General features: G+C 36.6%; 1 long non-coding RNA gene across 1 annotated transcript; it reads left to right on the top strand.

Moving 5' to 3' along the window:
• The first annotated feature begins 2817 nt into the window (after positions 1-2817).
• LOC104217442 (uncharacterized) lies at positions 2818-4721 on the top strand. The gene is made up of 2 exons (XR_708758.2): positions 2818-4229; positions 4352-4721. It is a non-coding gene; the product is annotated as an uncharacterized lncRNA (long non-coding RNA).
• Positions 4722-17449: the final 12728 nt, after the last annotated feature.

Below are 17449 nucleotides of genomic sequence, written 5' to 3'. Positions count from 1 at the left end.
CCAAAATTTGGATCAAACCCCGATTATCCATTCACCCCTATACAATTGGTTTTGGAATCCGACCTCAATTTGAGATCTAAATCCCCAAATTTCGAAATTTCTAAGTTTTACTCAAAAATCTCAATTCCACCATGAAAACCCTAGATTCTCGGATGAAATCTTGTGAAAAGAAGTAAAAGATTGAAAATGAGTTAAGAATCATTTACCTATGATTTGAGGAAGAACTAGCCTTTAAAAAATCGTCTCTTGAAGTTTAGGTTTTGAAAAATGGGAGAATGAATGAAAAATCTCGTCTAAGTCCAAAGTTATCAGCTGCAGATGTCGCATTTGCGGCTTGAGCTTTGCAATTGCGAAGCTCGCAAATGCGAAGAACAATCGCAATTGCGAAGTCATCCACATTTCTGTTGCCTTCGCAATTGCAAAGGTAAGTTCACAAATGCGAACGTGATCTTCTGCAAATGCGATGGAATGACCGCAATTGCGATCCCTGCCCTTCCCAGTTTTACTTCGCAAATGCGAAGAAATCTTCTTAATTGTGAAGACTACTTGGCCTAGCCTTCCTTCACATTTGCGATGAAGGCCTCGCAAATGCGACCTCAATAGTGATCGCAAATGCGAACCCTGACCTCGAAATGGCAAGGTTTGAGGCCTGCAGCACAGCTGAAGCACACCAGCCATTTTTCTAAGTTCCAAATCACTCCGCAGCCTATCCAAAACTCACCCGAGCCCTCGGGGCTCCAAACCAAACATGCACACAAGTCTTAAAACATCGTACGAACTTGCTCGTGCGATCAGATCGCCAAAATAACATCAAAAACTACGAATTTAGCACCAAATTGCATGAAAGTTCCAAGATAGTTTCAAAACTCCTATTTTTTCAACCCAATATCCGAATCACGTCAAATAGAGTCCGTTTTTCACCAAATTTTATAGACATGACATAAATATTATATTAGATATGTACCGGGCTCCGGAACCAAAATACGGGCCCGATACCCACGAGATCAATCATTAATAAATTTCTTTAATTCCTTAGATTTCAGTATTATAATTTTCATCAGAAATTCATTTCTCGGGCTTGGGACTTCGAAATTTGATTCCAGGCATACGCCTTGGTCCCATTTTTTACTACGGACCCTCCGGGACCGTCGAAACACGGGTCAGGGTCCATTTACTCAAAACGTTGATCGAAGTCAACTAAAATCCACTTTAGGCTAAAATTTATAATTTTTCTCAAATTTCCACATAAAGACTTTCCGAAAACGCGTCCGGACTGCAAACGCAAATCGAGGAGGAATAAAAAGAGATTTTTAAGGTCGCAGAACACGGAATCAAGTTCTAAAATAGAAGATGACCCTTAGGGTCATCACATTAATAATCATAATATATATATATATATATATATATATATATATATATATATATATATATATATATATATATATATATATATATATATCGTCTAATTAAATTGTCCTTCATCTCTCTTAAACGCCTTACTATTTAATTATCTCGACACTATTAATAGTTTGTCAAATGCAAGAAAGGTATCAAGATGGGATAGTTGAAACGTGCTTGCCACGGATAACAGTAAGACTTTCAAAAAATTGTGTGGTCCCCAAAAAAATTAATAAGTTAGTAGTATTTTAAGTTAGTTTTCTTACTTATATGTTTGTCTGTTTATCCATTTCATTTATTTATGACTAAGTTAAGATTTGATTTGATTTGATTTGATTTGATTTAGCAATGATTAGTACATCATTGGAGATATTCAGATGCAATATATATGATAGTACACTCGTCCCAGATAAGAATTGAAAATAATCGCCTGTGGGCTTGATCAGTGAAAAAAAGCTCCACCTCGAGAGTAGTTAGGGGTATTATCACTTCTAGTCCGCGTCAGAAATTATTTATATTCGATAGCAAAAAAAATATATAAAACTTGTATAATTTTTGTATATAACGTACAGAATATATATATATATATATATACAAAAAAATATACATTTTTTGGCTATTATTTTGAGATTTAAATATTTAATGATTTAAATATTTAATGATATATATTTTTTTGGCTATTATTTTGAGATTTAAATATTTAATGATATATATTAATGTCAATTAATCTGCAACTGGATAGAGTGACGTAAATGAAGAATAGTTTACTAGAGATTACTACTTGGTAGTTTCATTTGAAGTAGTCGAGAAAATAATCATATTATAAAACGGTATTTATTATGGTTAGATTTAGATACTATTGTTAATTTTAGAATTTTTATTCTAGTGATACCGGCTGAAGTCTCTTATTCCCCATTCCCTTTCTCTAATCGCCAGCGCGTAATTATGAAGAAATTCAACTTTTACGTAGTTTAGTGTGGAAAACACGCTAAACACAATATAAAACCAAGTTTTAATCACAAAAAATAATTTTTATCACAGAAAATTGAAGAAAAAGTGACTCATGCATGAGTGGTAAAAGTAATACGTTGTGTAAAGGAATATCCACGCAAGTAGTGCCTTAGTTCACATGTGTTCTTAACTTAATCATAGTTAGGTCATTATAACTGTAGTTAGTCCATTAGTCTGGTAATTGTACAATTGTATATGAGTTGGCACTAGTTAGTTGGTCACGGTAGAAAGTCGTTAAATAGCACTGTGCATTGCAACTAAGATATATCGAAGAAGAAAATTTCATTTTTTGTTCTTCTTCTCTCAAAGTGCTTCTTCTCTTCTCTGAATTCGATTATTCATTCAGCTCGATCATGAGAATTTAACATGGTATCAGAGCAATTGATCGAGTGATTCTAAGGAATTTTCGAGTAATTAAGGAAAATTCGAAGGAATTCGCTCATTTTTGTTCTCTTTAGAACCCTAATTTTGTGCAATTGCAGTTTTTTGGCACTTCGATTTGACATAATTCATGGCGATTTCTGATGAATCATGCAGTACTGTAAATGACAGAGTCAATATAGTCGGGGGATCCACGATTCTCGATCATAATCACCCGCTATATCTACATCCTTCCGACGGACCTGGATCCATGTCGGTAGGGCTTGTATTAACCAGAACGGAGAATTATACTCTTTGGAGTCGGGCCATGAAGGTCGCTTTGTGAGGAAAAAATAAACTATGTCTAGTCGATTGATCGACTTCAAAAGAGGATTTTGGATCTGATCTAGCATACCAGTGGGATCGATGCAACACGATTGTGGCCTCGTAATTAATGAGCAATGTTAGTAAGGATTTGATAACTGAAGTCTTTTTTCATCTAATGCTCGTACAGTGTGAATTGCATTCAAGGAACGTTTTGATAAAGTAAATGGATCGAGATTATACTATCTGTACAAGGAGATCTTCACAATGACTCAGGGAATTTATTCTATTTCTACACACTTTACAAAGCTCAGAGATATGTGGGCAGAGTATGATTCGATTTTGCCTCCACCTCCACCAACAAAGTATGTTGAGCAGTTAGAATATCAATGTCTGTTACAATTTCTCATGAGATTAAGTGATAGCTTTGAACAAGCTAGAAGTCAGATCCTCTTAATGCCTACCTTGTCGTCTATCAACAAAGTATATGCCATGGTAGTTCAAGATGAAAGCAGGTGCATGATCACTGGTAGCAGTTATGGAAATGTAGGGAGCATTGAGCTTACTGCTCTGTTTACTACACAATCAGGAAACAAACAAAAAAGAAATTATAGTTTGGACTGTGACTTCTGTCACCTAAAAGGACATACTCGAAAACATTGTTATAAACTAATGAAATGTGATTTTTGTAATAAAACAGGACATTTGAAGGAGAAATGCTACAAGATCGTGGGTTATCCTCCAGATTTCAAGCCAAAGGGAAAAAACAAATGCTGCCTTACTGAGTGAACATCCTCAGACCACACAAATGCCTAATCAATAGATAAGTAATGCAACAGTTCCAGCCCAGTTCTTCACACAAGACCAGTACAATCAACTAATACAATTATTGAACAAGAATTCTATTGGAGATGTCAGTGCTCACATGGCAAGTAAATACTTCTGCGGCAATGTAGAATTATGTGAAAATATGGTACTTTACAAATGGATTGTAGATACTGGTGCTACGAATCATATGACTGGTTCTAAAGACTTACTGCATAATAAACAATCAGTAGGAAGCACAGGACAAGTTCAATTACCTACTGGAGATTCAACCATAATTTCACACATGGGAGAATGACAACTCACAGGAGGTGATACTCTTAAGGATGTTCTTTGTGTTCCAGCTTTCAAGTTCAATATTTTGTCAGTGTCTAAGATGACAAAGGACTTGAAATGCTGTGTCACATGCTTTCCATAATGTTTTGTATTTCAGGACCTCTTGTCTGGAAAGGTGAAGGGAATTGGTAAGGAGGAGGAAGGACTATATGTTTTGTCTACATCAGTTGGAAGAAAAGTGAATTGAGCCTTTGCAACAACTAGTGGAGTAGGTGCAAACTTATGGCATAAACGAACAGGACATGTTCCAATGCAAGTTCTTAGGAAAATTCCTAGCCTACTGAATAATACCAATTTCTCTTATAACAATCAATTGAATAAGTGTGAGATATGTCCACTAGCAAGACAGACTAGAATACTATTTTCACTAAGTAAGAGTAGAAGCTTATCTAGTTTTGACTTAATACACATGGATGTTTGGGGTCCTTATAAAGTTCCTACTTATAATAGCATGAGATTTTTCCTTACTTTGATGGATGATTTCAGTAGATGGACTTGGATGTTTCTTATGCGACTAAAATCTGATGTAGTGTTTTTACTCAAAAACTTTATTGCTTTGGTGAAGACACAGTATGGTAAGCCTATTAAGGTGTTTAGGTCGAATAATGGAGGAGAGTTTTTTAATCGTTCCTGCAAGGACTTATTTCAATTACATGGCATTGTACATTAGAGTTCTTTCCCATACACTTCTCAGCAAAATGAGGTAGTTGAACGAAGACATAGGCACATACTTGAGACGGCCAGAGCTATTAGATTTCAGGGACATTTGCATGTTTGATACTGGGGTCATTGCATTGACACAACTGTCTACATTATCAATAGGATTCCCTCTTCAATTCTTGCAGGTAAATCCCTTTATGAAATGCTACATGAGAAACAATCTTCTATTTCCCATTTGAGAGTGCTAGGATGCTTGTGCTTTACAACAAACTTGATCAAGCATGAAAAGTTTGAGCCAAGGGCTATGAGATCTGTTCTGTTAGGATATGTAGCACATCAGAAGGGTTACATGTTATTGGACTTGGAACACAGAGTCTTCTTCATTAGTAAGGATGTAGTCTTTTATGAAGATGTGTTTCTATTCCAATCATTGGACATTACTTCAGCAGATTTCTTTCTAGATTCTACTCCTGTTCCTAGACATGATGTTGTTATAGACTCAGCTCCTATGGCTGTACATATTACACACAAGGAACTTTGCACACAATCAGCTCCATGTTCCCCAACTTTACCTGAGACTTCCTGCTCCACAGATATTGCACCTTTCTCAATTCCTGATGATGCTTCTACAGTTGTTGATTCCACTATTGATGTTCCAGTGTCCCGTTGTAATCCACTCATACTTGGGCAGGAAATTAGAAAATCAAGGAGAGTGTCTAAACCTCCTATCTGGCTATAGGATTATGTTCAGCCTACCAAAGGAAAGTCTGTTTCCTGCTACAAATATCCACTTTCTAAGGTGCTCACCTATGATCATCTCGCACCTAAATATCAAAGTTATTTGTTCCAGTTTTCTATTGAAGTAGAACCAGTGACCTACCAAGAAGCAGTTAAAGATAAGAGATGGGTAGAAGCCATGAAGTCTGAAATCAAGGGTTTAGAAGACAATCACACATGGGCTCTTGTCCCTTTAGGTAAGAAGGCTATTGGATGTAAATGGGTATATAAGATTAAATACAAGGCTACTGGTGAAGTCGAAAGCTTTAAAGCTAGACTTGTGGCAAAAGGATACAATCAGAAAAAAAGACTCAGACTATCAAGAGACATTCTCACCTGTGGTGAAAATAGTGACTGACAGGAGTGTGCTTTTCAGAGCAGCTTCAAGGGATTGGACCATCCATCAAATGGATGTTTACAATGCATTCTTGCAAGGTGATCTCTTTGTAGAGGTGTACATGATTGTTCCATAGGGGTTCAATGATTTCACTGATAAGTCCTTAGTGTGTAAATTGATCAAGTCACTCTATGGACTTAAGCAGGCTTCCAGACAGTGGAACATCAAATTAACAACAACATTGTAGAATTCCAGTTTCACACAGAGCCACCTAGATTATTCCTTGTTCATCAAGCGAGTGAGAGGAAAGTTAGTCGTGGTTCTAGTCTATGTTGATGACTTGTTGATCACATGTGATGATATATTGCTTATACAATAGACCAAGGATGATTTACAATCCAGTTTTAAGATTAAAGACCTTGGTGATCTTAAATTTTTCTTGGGCATTGAGTTTGCTAAGAGCGACCAGGGAATCTTGATGCACCAACGCAAGTATGCCTTGGAGTTGATCTCTGATCTGGGACTAGCAGGGTCAAAGCATGACCGCTCTCCTATGGAGCTCAACCTCAGATTGACTACCACTGAGTTTGATGCTTATACACACTCTACTGGTGATCTTATTCTTCCTGATCCTGGGCCCTATCAGTGATTGATGGGGAAATTTCTCAACTTAACTATCATTCGTCCTGACATTTCATTTGCTGTGTAGTGTTTGAGTCAATTCATGCATAAACCCAAGTCTCCTATTTGTAGGCTGTCATGAGGGTCGTGAGATATGTCAAGTCTTGTCCTGGTATGTGTGTGTTATTAAGTGCTACCTACTCAGATTCCCTTTTAGCCTTTTGTGATGCAGATTAGATTGCTTGCCCCAGCACACGCAAGTCGGTCACATGCTATTTTGTCAAGTTTGGTAGCTCTTTGATCTCTTGGAAGTCCAAGAAGCAATCTACCATCTCTCACAAGCTCAGTAGAGGCTGAGTATAGGAGTTTAGCTTCTACTGTAGCTAAGGTGATTTAGATTCTTGGTCTGTTCAAGGAGTTGGGTATTACTCATTCCTCTTCTGTTCCTATCTACTATGATAGTAAATCCGCTATTCAAATTGCTGCGAATCAAGTTTTTCATGAACGCACGAAACACATTGATATTGACTGCCATTTTATTAGAGAAAAGGATCGACAAGGGCTGATCAGTACTGTCTATGTTCCTACTGCAGAACAAGAAGCTGACTTGTTAACCAAAGGCCTTGGGCAATCTCAACATGACTATTTGGTGTCCAAGCCAGGTGTGAAGAACATCTTCAGTGGTCCTAACTTGAGGGAGGGGGGGGTGTAAAGGAAATATCCACGCAAGCAGTGCCTTAGCTCACATGTGTTCTTAACTTAACCATAGTTAGGTCATTATAACTGTAGTTAGTTCATTAGTCTGGTAATTGTACAGCTGTATATGAGTTGACACTAGTTAGTTGGTCACAGTAGAAAATAGTTAAATAGCACTGTACATTGCAACTCAAATATATGGAAGAAGAAAATTTCATTCTCTGTTCTTCTTCTCTTCTCTGAATTCGATCATTCAGTCAGCTCAATCATGAGAATTTAACACATTGTCATTTCGGAGTCCACCAAACTCCCCATCAAGGTTATATGAAGACTTTATAGTATTACTTACCCAGGTGGAATAATTAGTACTAATATAATTAGGAGATTCGTTTTTGTAGAATTTTATTTATTTGATGATTAAGTAGGGTCTCAAACACATGAAATTAAAACAACTCAAGTTGTTTTGAGAATTTCCACACACACGCCTTCTCATTGTTGTAGATTAGTATTTATAGTACAAAAGCTATACTGTTAGAATGAGATAGATATCCCATGTTATTAGGGATTACATTACAACATAAATAGATTAAATCAAATCTGAGTTGGTTGTGAGGAATCCTTATCCGTATTATCCTCTTTACGCCCCCCGCAAGATCGGCTCTACTGGAGGGTGACCGATCGATCTTGGAAATAAAGTCAGCAAACAACTTCTTTGACAAGGGCTTAGTAAGGGCATCTGCAAGCTGTGCAACAGATGAGATGTGGTTGACTTCAATGTCCTTCTTTTAAACTTGATCACGGACAAAATGGACATCTATAGCGACATGCTTCATGTGACTACGGAATACATGATTCTTGCACAGATAGGTGATGCCGATATTATCACAGAGAACCAATGGGATGTGGGGAAGAAGAAGAAGAGGGTGATAAAGCTCACATTGAAGGTTGACAAGCCAATTTATTTCAGCTACAGCAGCTGCAACTGTACGATACTCTACCTTAGTAGAGGATCGTGCGACTGTACATTGCTTCTTAGAACTCCAGCTAATATGATTGCAAACATGGAGGATAATATAAGCTGAAGTTGATGAAGGATTGCATATAGGTGTTCGTAACACGCAGCAGAAGACAATAACAATCCTAGAAAGATCTTTTCCTGTTTAAAATTTATTTACGTGTCAAAGATCGGATCTAAGACGTACCTGGTGAAGAAAGTCTCGTTTCAAATTCTTCGATTGTGCGAAGACTCACGCGTATCCACACCGAGATCCTTGCTATCAACTCTTTGATCAATGAAACCCGTGAACAAAATTGAACGAATTATTGTGTTGAAATTTTTCTCAAAAATCTCAACTCAATGTTATAAGAAGAACAAGAAACACTTTTCTTGTAATTGTATTTTCTCTCTTGGCTTGTGTTGCACTCTCACTTTCACAAAGTGATTTTTTTTCTCAAGAATTAATGTGGCAAATTTTCTTCCATCACCCTTTATATAACATCACCTATAAACCTTTTTCCTGTTTGGTTTTGATAATGATTTAATTTGGGTAAAAATTTATTCCAAAAATAAACTTGATGGAATTTTCTATAAAAATTCGAATCCCATTCTCGAAGAGATTGAAGTGCCGAACCCTAATTAGTCCAGTTGGACTTTCACGTCTTTACAATTCCAATTCCATATTGGAGAATAAATTAATGTTATATATAACATTTATATAAATTAATAGTAACTTATATTATATATATCACATATATATTTCAACTAAGAGAAATAATTTAATTTTTCTATTCCAAATAGAAAACTTCAATTTGTTCACAATTCTATGCTAGCAAAGAATATAATAATATTTTATTTTGACTAATAACTGAATCTATTTGACTAATTAAATTTCTTATTTAATTAACAAATAATAAAGTAATTAATCCTTTCGTAAAGATCAGAACACTCGTTAGTGTGTGATCCCATAGGTTCAATACTAAACCGGTAGTAAATTGACCACATCAATATACTAATCAAGGGTGACGTCTAGCAACACTCCTTAACGACCGGATAGCATGAAGTATACAATTTACTCTCAAGAACCAATAGAAGAATAATGTAGTAATTCCTTTTGTCCTTATAACTCTGGATCACCCTAGGATATGGTTCAACTGTCAAATCCTAATAAGCGACCAACTATGTGTTCATGTCAAGTATAATCGACCATTGAATGACCTAAGAAACTCTTTTCTTCTTTCATTCAATTGCCCTGGCCAAGGTCTTAATTTGGTCGTTTATAATTCATGACAACATGGAGCTTAAACTCATTACCAAGAGTTGACAGATTCCATCTTGATCAATCACTAATTCTATAAGTATTTAATCGTGCCCAATATCCTTTCAACTATCGCTCTAGGGCCATAGGTGTCTGGTATCAAAGCACAATAAATAACTTGTCAATTACTATGACGATCTCAGGTCAAAGGAAATTATTACATCACATTCTTCAAGAGAATATCCTATTGACAGTTTATGGTAATTCTAACCATTAGGAATTATCCAATGAGTCAGTTCAATGATCATATCTCTATATGCATCATCTATTTATGTGATTTAGTTAATGAGATCAACTAATCTTTATCCCATAAAGACGATCACATAAATATTGATCTAACCGGATTACTAATGTCCAAATTAATAATCCTACGATCAAGAACAAATTTAGATTAAATTGTAAGAGACTTTGCTCTCATTATCATGATCTCTATCACGATGACAAGCCTCAAAATTTAATCAATTACCTTATCAAATTAATCAAACAATTAATAATAACTATGATAAAAGAATGTCATATATTTTTATATCGAATAACGTTCACAAAAATATGTTCAAATCATCAAATATGAGATTGGATCTAGGGCATATCTACTATATCCCTAACAATCTCCCACTTGCACTTGAGCCAATCGCTCTTGTACTTTATTCTCAATTTTCACTTGTGCTTGTCAAACTCCTTTGTACCAAGAGCTTTAGTGAATGGGTATGGAGCACTTTCCTTTCCATCAACCTTTTGAATCTAGAAATTTCCACGTCCAATGATTTCTCTTATCAAGTGATCCCTTGGTAGAACTTGTTTGGATTTTAGGTGTGATTTTGGTTCTTTTTCTTGAGCAATGGCTCCAGTGTTGCCACACAACAATGGAATCGCACTTTCTATTGAAGGAACCACACCAAGTTCAGTTAAGAACTTTTTCATCCATACAGCTTCCTTAGCAGCTTCACTAGCTACTATATATTCTGGTTCAGTCACTGAATCAGCTACTGTAGCTTGTTTGGAACTTTTTCAACTCACTGCACCACCATTTAAGGTGAATACATAACCAGAAATAGATTTGCTATCATCTCTATCTGAAGAGAAACTTGCATCAGTATAACCTTCAAGTTTCAACTCAGAATCTCCATAGATGAGGAATTGGTCTTTAGTCCTTCTTAAGTACTTAAGAATGGTCTTCACCACCTTCCAATGTTCCTTACCAAGATTTGCCTGATAACGGCTAGTCACTCTAAGTGCATAAGTCACATCAGGACGTGTACATGTCATGGTATACATGATAGCTCCCACTGCACTAGCATATGGGATCTTACTCATGCGTTCTCTCTCTTCAAGTGTTTTAGGACAATCTTTCCTACTGAGAGTAATTCCAGTGCCTATCGGTAGATAGCCTCTTTTGGAATTATCCATATTATACCTCTTTAAGATGGTATAAATGTACAAAGACTGGAAAAGTCCAAGCAGCTTCCTAGATCTATATTATAGATCTTTATTCCTAATATATAAGCTGCTTCTCCCAAGTCTTTCATGGAGAACTGTTCAGATAGCCAAATCTTGGTACTTTGCAATGACGGTATGTCATTCCCTATGAGCAATATATCATCAACATACAACACTAAGAATATAATTGTGCTCCTACTAACCTTTTTGTACACACAAGGTTCTTCTTCGCATCTAACAAAATTGAACTTTTCAATTGTCTTGCTAAATCGAATATTCCAACTTTGAGAAGCTTGCTTTAGTCCATAAATAGCTTACAAATTTTATTATGATCAGACGAAGATGTGAAACCTTCAGGTTGTGTCATGTACGCATCCTCTTCTAGCTCACCATTAAGGAAAGCTGTTTTCAGATCCATTTTCCATATTTCATAATCATAGTATGCTGTTATAGGAAGCAAAATTCGAATTGATTTGAGCATTGCCACGGGAGAGAAAGTTCGTCATAGTCGACTCCTTCTTTCTGACGATATCCCCTGGCAACAAGACGGGCTTTGTAGGTCTCCACCTTTCCGTCTGCTCCAATCATTTTCTTAAAAACCTATTTACAACCTATAGGTTTTATATCCTTTGAAGGTTCAACTAAAGTCCATACTTTATTTTCCTTCATAGATTCCATTTCGGATTTCATGGCCTTTTGCCACTTCTCATAATCAGAACTTTATATAGCCTCTTCATAGGTCTTAGGGTCATCATCATTATGATCAACCTTATTTGATACATCATCTTGTACTATTAAATTTAATGTAGTTGGTACATGACGTTCTCGTGTAGACCTTCTAAGAGGTACTTGTACAACCTCTTCACCTTGTGCTGGATTTGGTTATTGTTCAATTTGGTTTGGAACTGGTTCATTAACCTGTTCTTGAACTTCATTTAGTTCTTGAACTTCAACCGTTGAAGATGGCAACTTCAAAACATACAATAAAGGTTCTTCAACTTGGGTCTCATGATCTTTACATTGTGTTGATTCATTAGTTTCTTGAACTTCATCAAGTTCTATTTCTTTATTATATTTTCCTTCTAAAAGAAATTCCCTTTCCAAAAAGGTTGCTCCTCTGGCCACAAACACTTTATGGTCAGAAGGGTGATAGAAATAATATCCCATTGTTTCCTTGGGGTACCCAATGAATCTACACTTATTAGATCTTGAGTCAAGTTTATCAGACTGTAGTCTCTTAACATAAGCTGGACAACCCCAAACTTTAATATGCTTAAGGTTAGGCTTACATCCTTTCCATATCTCATATGGTGTTGTAGAGACTGACTTAGTGGGAACTTTATTAAGTAAGTATGTTGCTTCTTCCAAAGCATATCCCCATAAATTTATTGGAAGATCAGTGAACCCCATCATAGATCTCACCATATCTAATAAGGTTCTATTTCTCCTTTCAGACACACCATTATGTTGTGGTGTTCCTGGATGTGTCCATTGTGAGAGAATCCCATTCTCTTTGAGATATCTAGTAAAATCTTCACTAAGATATTCTCCACCTCTATCAGACCTTAGTACTTTGATACTTTTACCAGTCTGCTTCTCAACTTCACTACGGAACCTTTTGAACATTTCAAAAGATTCAGACTTGTGTTTCATAAGATACACAAATCCATATCTTGACATATCATCAGTGAAGGTGATGAAGTAAGAATATCCACCTCTAGCTTGAATTTTCATGGGCCCACAAACATCTGTATGAATTAGTCCCAATAATTCAGAAGCTCTTTCTCCACTTCCAGTAAATGGAGATTTGGTCATTTTTCCTTTGAGACAAGATTCACAAGTTGGATATGATTCAAAATCATATTTGTCAAGGTACCCTTCCTTGTACAACTTGTTAATTCTTTTCTCTCCAATATGACCAAGCCTACAATGCCAAAGGTATGCATGATTTACTTGATCATCTCTTTTCCTCTTAAGACTTGAAACATGCATAATCGAATTAGCATTCACATTAGGTAAGACATAAACGTCATGTTGGAGATAACCGTTCACATATAAATTATCACTATAATAAATAGAGCAAATACCATTGTAACGACCCAAACCGTCGTTTCCTGTATTTTCATCCCGTATTCCCCGTTAAATGCTTATTCATGTTTCAATATGTGTACTTGGTGAATTTGAGTTAATTCGGATTGAGTTTGGTATGAAATGGGACAATTAGTCTCTTTAAGGAAGAATTAGTTTGGAAAAGTCAACTGGACATTGACTTGTGAGTTAGAGGGCTCGGAATTGAATTCCAATGATTCGGTTAGTTTCGGGGGATGATTTAAGGCCTAGGAGCGCAATCGGAATTAATTTTGGAGGTCCGGTAAAGAAATTAGCTCATTTTGGCGAAGTTAGTATTTTGGCGATTTCCGGTTGATAAGTGAAATTTTGATCCGACGGTCGGAATGGAATTCCAAGAATTTTTGTAGCTTCGTTATGCCATTTTGGATATGTGTGCAAAATTTCAAGTCATTCGGACATATTTTGGTCGAGTTTTTGATCGAATGCTCGTTTTGGAAGTTTTAAAGGAACTTAGACTTAAATTCGATAATTTTGGTGTTAGTCAAGGTGTTTTGATAATTGAAACAAGTTTGAATAATATTATAAGATGTATTGGTATTTTTGGTTGAGGTCCCGAGGACCTCGGGGTGATTTCGGATGACTAATGGGAACTTTTGAAGTTGGGAAATTTCATAATAGACGAAATTGTAAATGAGTGTGCACAAGACCTCACTTTAAACAACAATATATCCTATTATATAAGTAGTTGTGTAAGGATCTACCTATCAAATTAAAGCCCTTTGCGTCTAGTTTCCAACGCAGCAAACCGTTCATAATTTGGAGTTTTATACAGAAAGTTATGATTATTTTACTGGGCATGTGTCAGTAGCGCGGCCTTAGCGCGGGAGCGCGTAGCCAGCGCTAATTGAGTTTTCTTCTTCCTCACTAGCGCGGGATTAGCGCGGGCGCGCTAGTGTCAGGCCTCTAAATACACCTAAGGACGGGAAATGACAGACTTTGATTCATTTCTCAAGCCTAGGGCTTCCCCAACACCTCCAATTCGACCAAGGCACCCAATTGCATTCCTAAGGTAAGAGTTTTGGAGTATTTTGAGTTGATTACTACTCCCAAACACTTATATTAACATGGATTGATCTTAAAAATCCTTAGATTTTCAAGAAATTCCTTCAAGAACTCAAAGAAGGGTTTTGCAAGATTTCTTCCAAAAGGTAAATCCTACACCTTAGACTCACATATATGGATATATTATGGAAATATGAGTATGAATCAAGTATTACAACTTATTGTATGGTGGTTGGAAGCCATAAATTCCCAATTTAAATACATGAACATGGTAGGGATTTAAAGGTATTTATTTGATGGAATTTTTGTGGTTTGGGTGTGAATGGTTGATCACACATGTGATGTTAGGAGTATAAATTGTTAAAGAATAATAGTGGGATGAATTGTTGGTTAATGGTGATAGTTGGAGGAACCAATGCTATAGTTAAGAGATGTAAATATTTATGCCTAGAAGATGTTTGATAATATGCCTAAATGGCATAATTTATGGGATCTAGTACTAATATTGGCCCTATTGAGTGTTGTATTGTAGATTGAAGTTACATAACTGTATGGGATCATTATAGTATCATTAAGGGGCGAATTTCAGATATGTATGGTTAAAACCCCGTCTTTTAGAAATCGAACTTCATCGATGTTTGTGTGATTTTTGGCAGATTCGTCACACGAGGAGGCCAATTAGAGAGGCAAGGGCATAGCGAGCTAGAGGTGAGTAATGATTTTAAATGATGCACTGAGGGTTTGAAACCCCGGATTGCACAACATACTGCTATGTTGAGATGAGACACGCGTTGTATGACGAGTGCAGGATCATTTACTATTGGGGATTGTGACTTGGTCCATCCCAGTTGATATTTTACCGCGTAATTAATAAAGATTTATTGTTTTTCATTATGATTGGGGCTTATTGCCATATTTGGGCTTCGTGCCAATTATCTGAAATCTTTTGTGAATTTACATCACTATTTTCCTCACGAATTGAAATATTATTTGAACTCAGTCCAATTGAATTATATTATTTTGTGAACTCAGCTACATTTATACTCAACTCGAGATTTAATGATATTTATAATGCTGTTGAGCTGAGCACTATTGTTTTACTGATGCCCAAGAGGCTTATGATTATTTTCTGGACTGATTGAGGCCGAGGGCCATACGTGAGGATATGTTGAGTGATGTGAGGAGGCTTTCAGGCCTCGAGTGTTATATGAGGAGGCTTTCAGGCCTCGAGTGTTATATGAGGAGGCTTTCAGGCCTCGTGTGTGATGTGTGAAGGCTTTCAGGCCTATTGATATTGCTCTTGGGTTGTAGGAGCCCCTCCGGAGTCTGTACACACCCCCAGTGAGCGCAGGGTACCCAGGTGAGGTGGGAGTGGGCCCGAGAGGCCGTTGCTTGTGTGTGGTGAGTTGGGAGTGAGCCCGAGGGGCTGATGTTGTGTGCTGGTGAGTTGGGAGTGAGCCCGAGGGGCTGATACTATACTAAGATTTACATATTGAGCCCAAGGGGCAAGCCTTTGATTTATCCTTACTGTGGAAATTAATTGGCTTCACTGTTTTAAAAGAAGAATTATCTGATACTCACTGTTTTACTGTATAACTGATTTTACTACTTGGGATAGCGCTATATTGTGCCGTTATGAGATTTCATGTTTTCAGTTGTTATTTATTTTTATTACTCACTGGGTCGGAGTACTCACATTACTCCCTGCACCATGTGTGCAGATACAGACAGAGCTGAGTTCGCTCCTGAGCGCTGATTCTTTCCAGACCAGGCGGTGACTAGGAGTAACGAGGTAGTTGTTGACGTCCGTAGCCCCGTTTTCTCCCTTATCTTTGTTATTTATGATAATTCCAGACTTTGTAAAATATTAGTAAACTCTGTAGTAGCTCATGACTTGTGACACCCCGATTTCGGGCTGAGTTGGGAGAGTTTTCCTTGTTCTATCACGTTTATTTCGCATTTAAGATTATATTGCCCATGATTTAGACTTATTCCTGCTAAGTAATTATAAAGAGATGTACTGTTTTATTGATTGGCTAGCCTTGTCCTCACAAGAGGCGCTATCACGACCTGGTTGAGATTTTGGGTCGTGACAACCATTGCCTATATTAATGCGAAAACCTCGTTTGTTTAACATAGAAGCTGAAATTATGTTCGAAACAAATTTAGGAACGTAATAACAATCATCCAACATAAGTACTTTGCCCGTAGGCATTATTAAAGAAATTGATCCTACAGCTACGGCCGCAACTTTTGCACCATTTCCAACTTGTAGATTAACTTCTCTTTTTTTAGCCTCCTACTTATCTTAAACCCTTGTAACATATTACAGATGTTATAACCACTGCCAGTATCTAATACCCACAATGAAGAATTAGTAGTAGCTAAAGAAACCTTGAAAACATTTTTCATTAATGTCTCACCTTGTTTCTTGTCCTTTAGAGTTGCAAGATACTCCTTGCAGTTTCTCTTCCAATGCCCTTTCTTATTACAGTGAAAACATTCATCATCATATACTGACTGCAAGATCAAATCTTCAGAAAGCTCTTCACCAAGCTTGTACCCCAACTTCTCATGTTCTTCTGTAAGAACAATCATATAATTGACAAGGGGTCCAACTGGAGAGTTTTCAATGTCCAATTGTGTATCAACCATCTTCTTAAGATATTTAATGATTGCAATTGGATCAATATTCTGATGTTTCCTCTGGAGTTTAGAACTCATAGAAGCGAGAATGATGTGTTTAATAGCAAGGCATTCTTCCAAGTATTTCTGATAAACCTTGGTGTCTTGAACATCATTCTCTGGTGGGATTATATTTGCAGGCTTATCGATCACATCAATGAGCTTTTCATGCATGAGAACAATTCTCAAATTTCTATATCAGTCATCAAAGTTCGGTCCTACCAACTTGTTGGTCTCAAGTATTTCGCGCAGTGATATAACAGACATATTGAGAAATCTAAAATATAGAAAAGAAAAGGCAATAATATAAGAACATATTTGCATATATCATAAAGACATGGACTTTTATCTAAATGATATTTCCACTAATTATTTTAAACTATTTACCCTCATTATAGTTTACGAAATCTTTATTTCTATTAGTGGAGTAAAGGAATCCTTTAACAATATGTATGAGCCCCTTGGAAGTCAAGTCGTTTCTCACATATATTTTAAAGGTAGGTACTCTTACCAATTGTATCCCCATATAATTTCC

This window comes from Nicotiana sylvestris, chromosome 5 (assembly GCF_000393655.2).
Source record: "Nicotiana sylvestris chromosome 5, ASM39365v2, whole genome shotgun sequence".
NCBI lineage: Eukaryota > Viridiplantae > Streptophyta > Magnoliopsida > Solanales > Solanaceae > Nicotiana > Nicotiana sylvestris.
The sequence above is the reverse complement of the archived record's forward strand: the minus strand, read 5'-3'. Positions and strand labels throughout refer to the sequence as shown.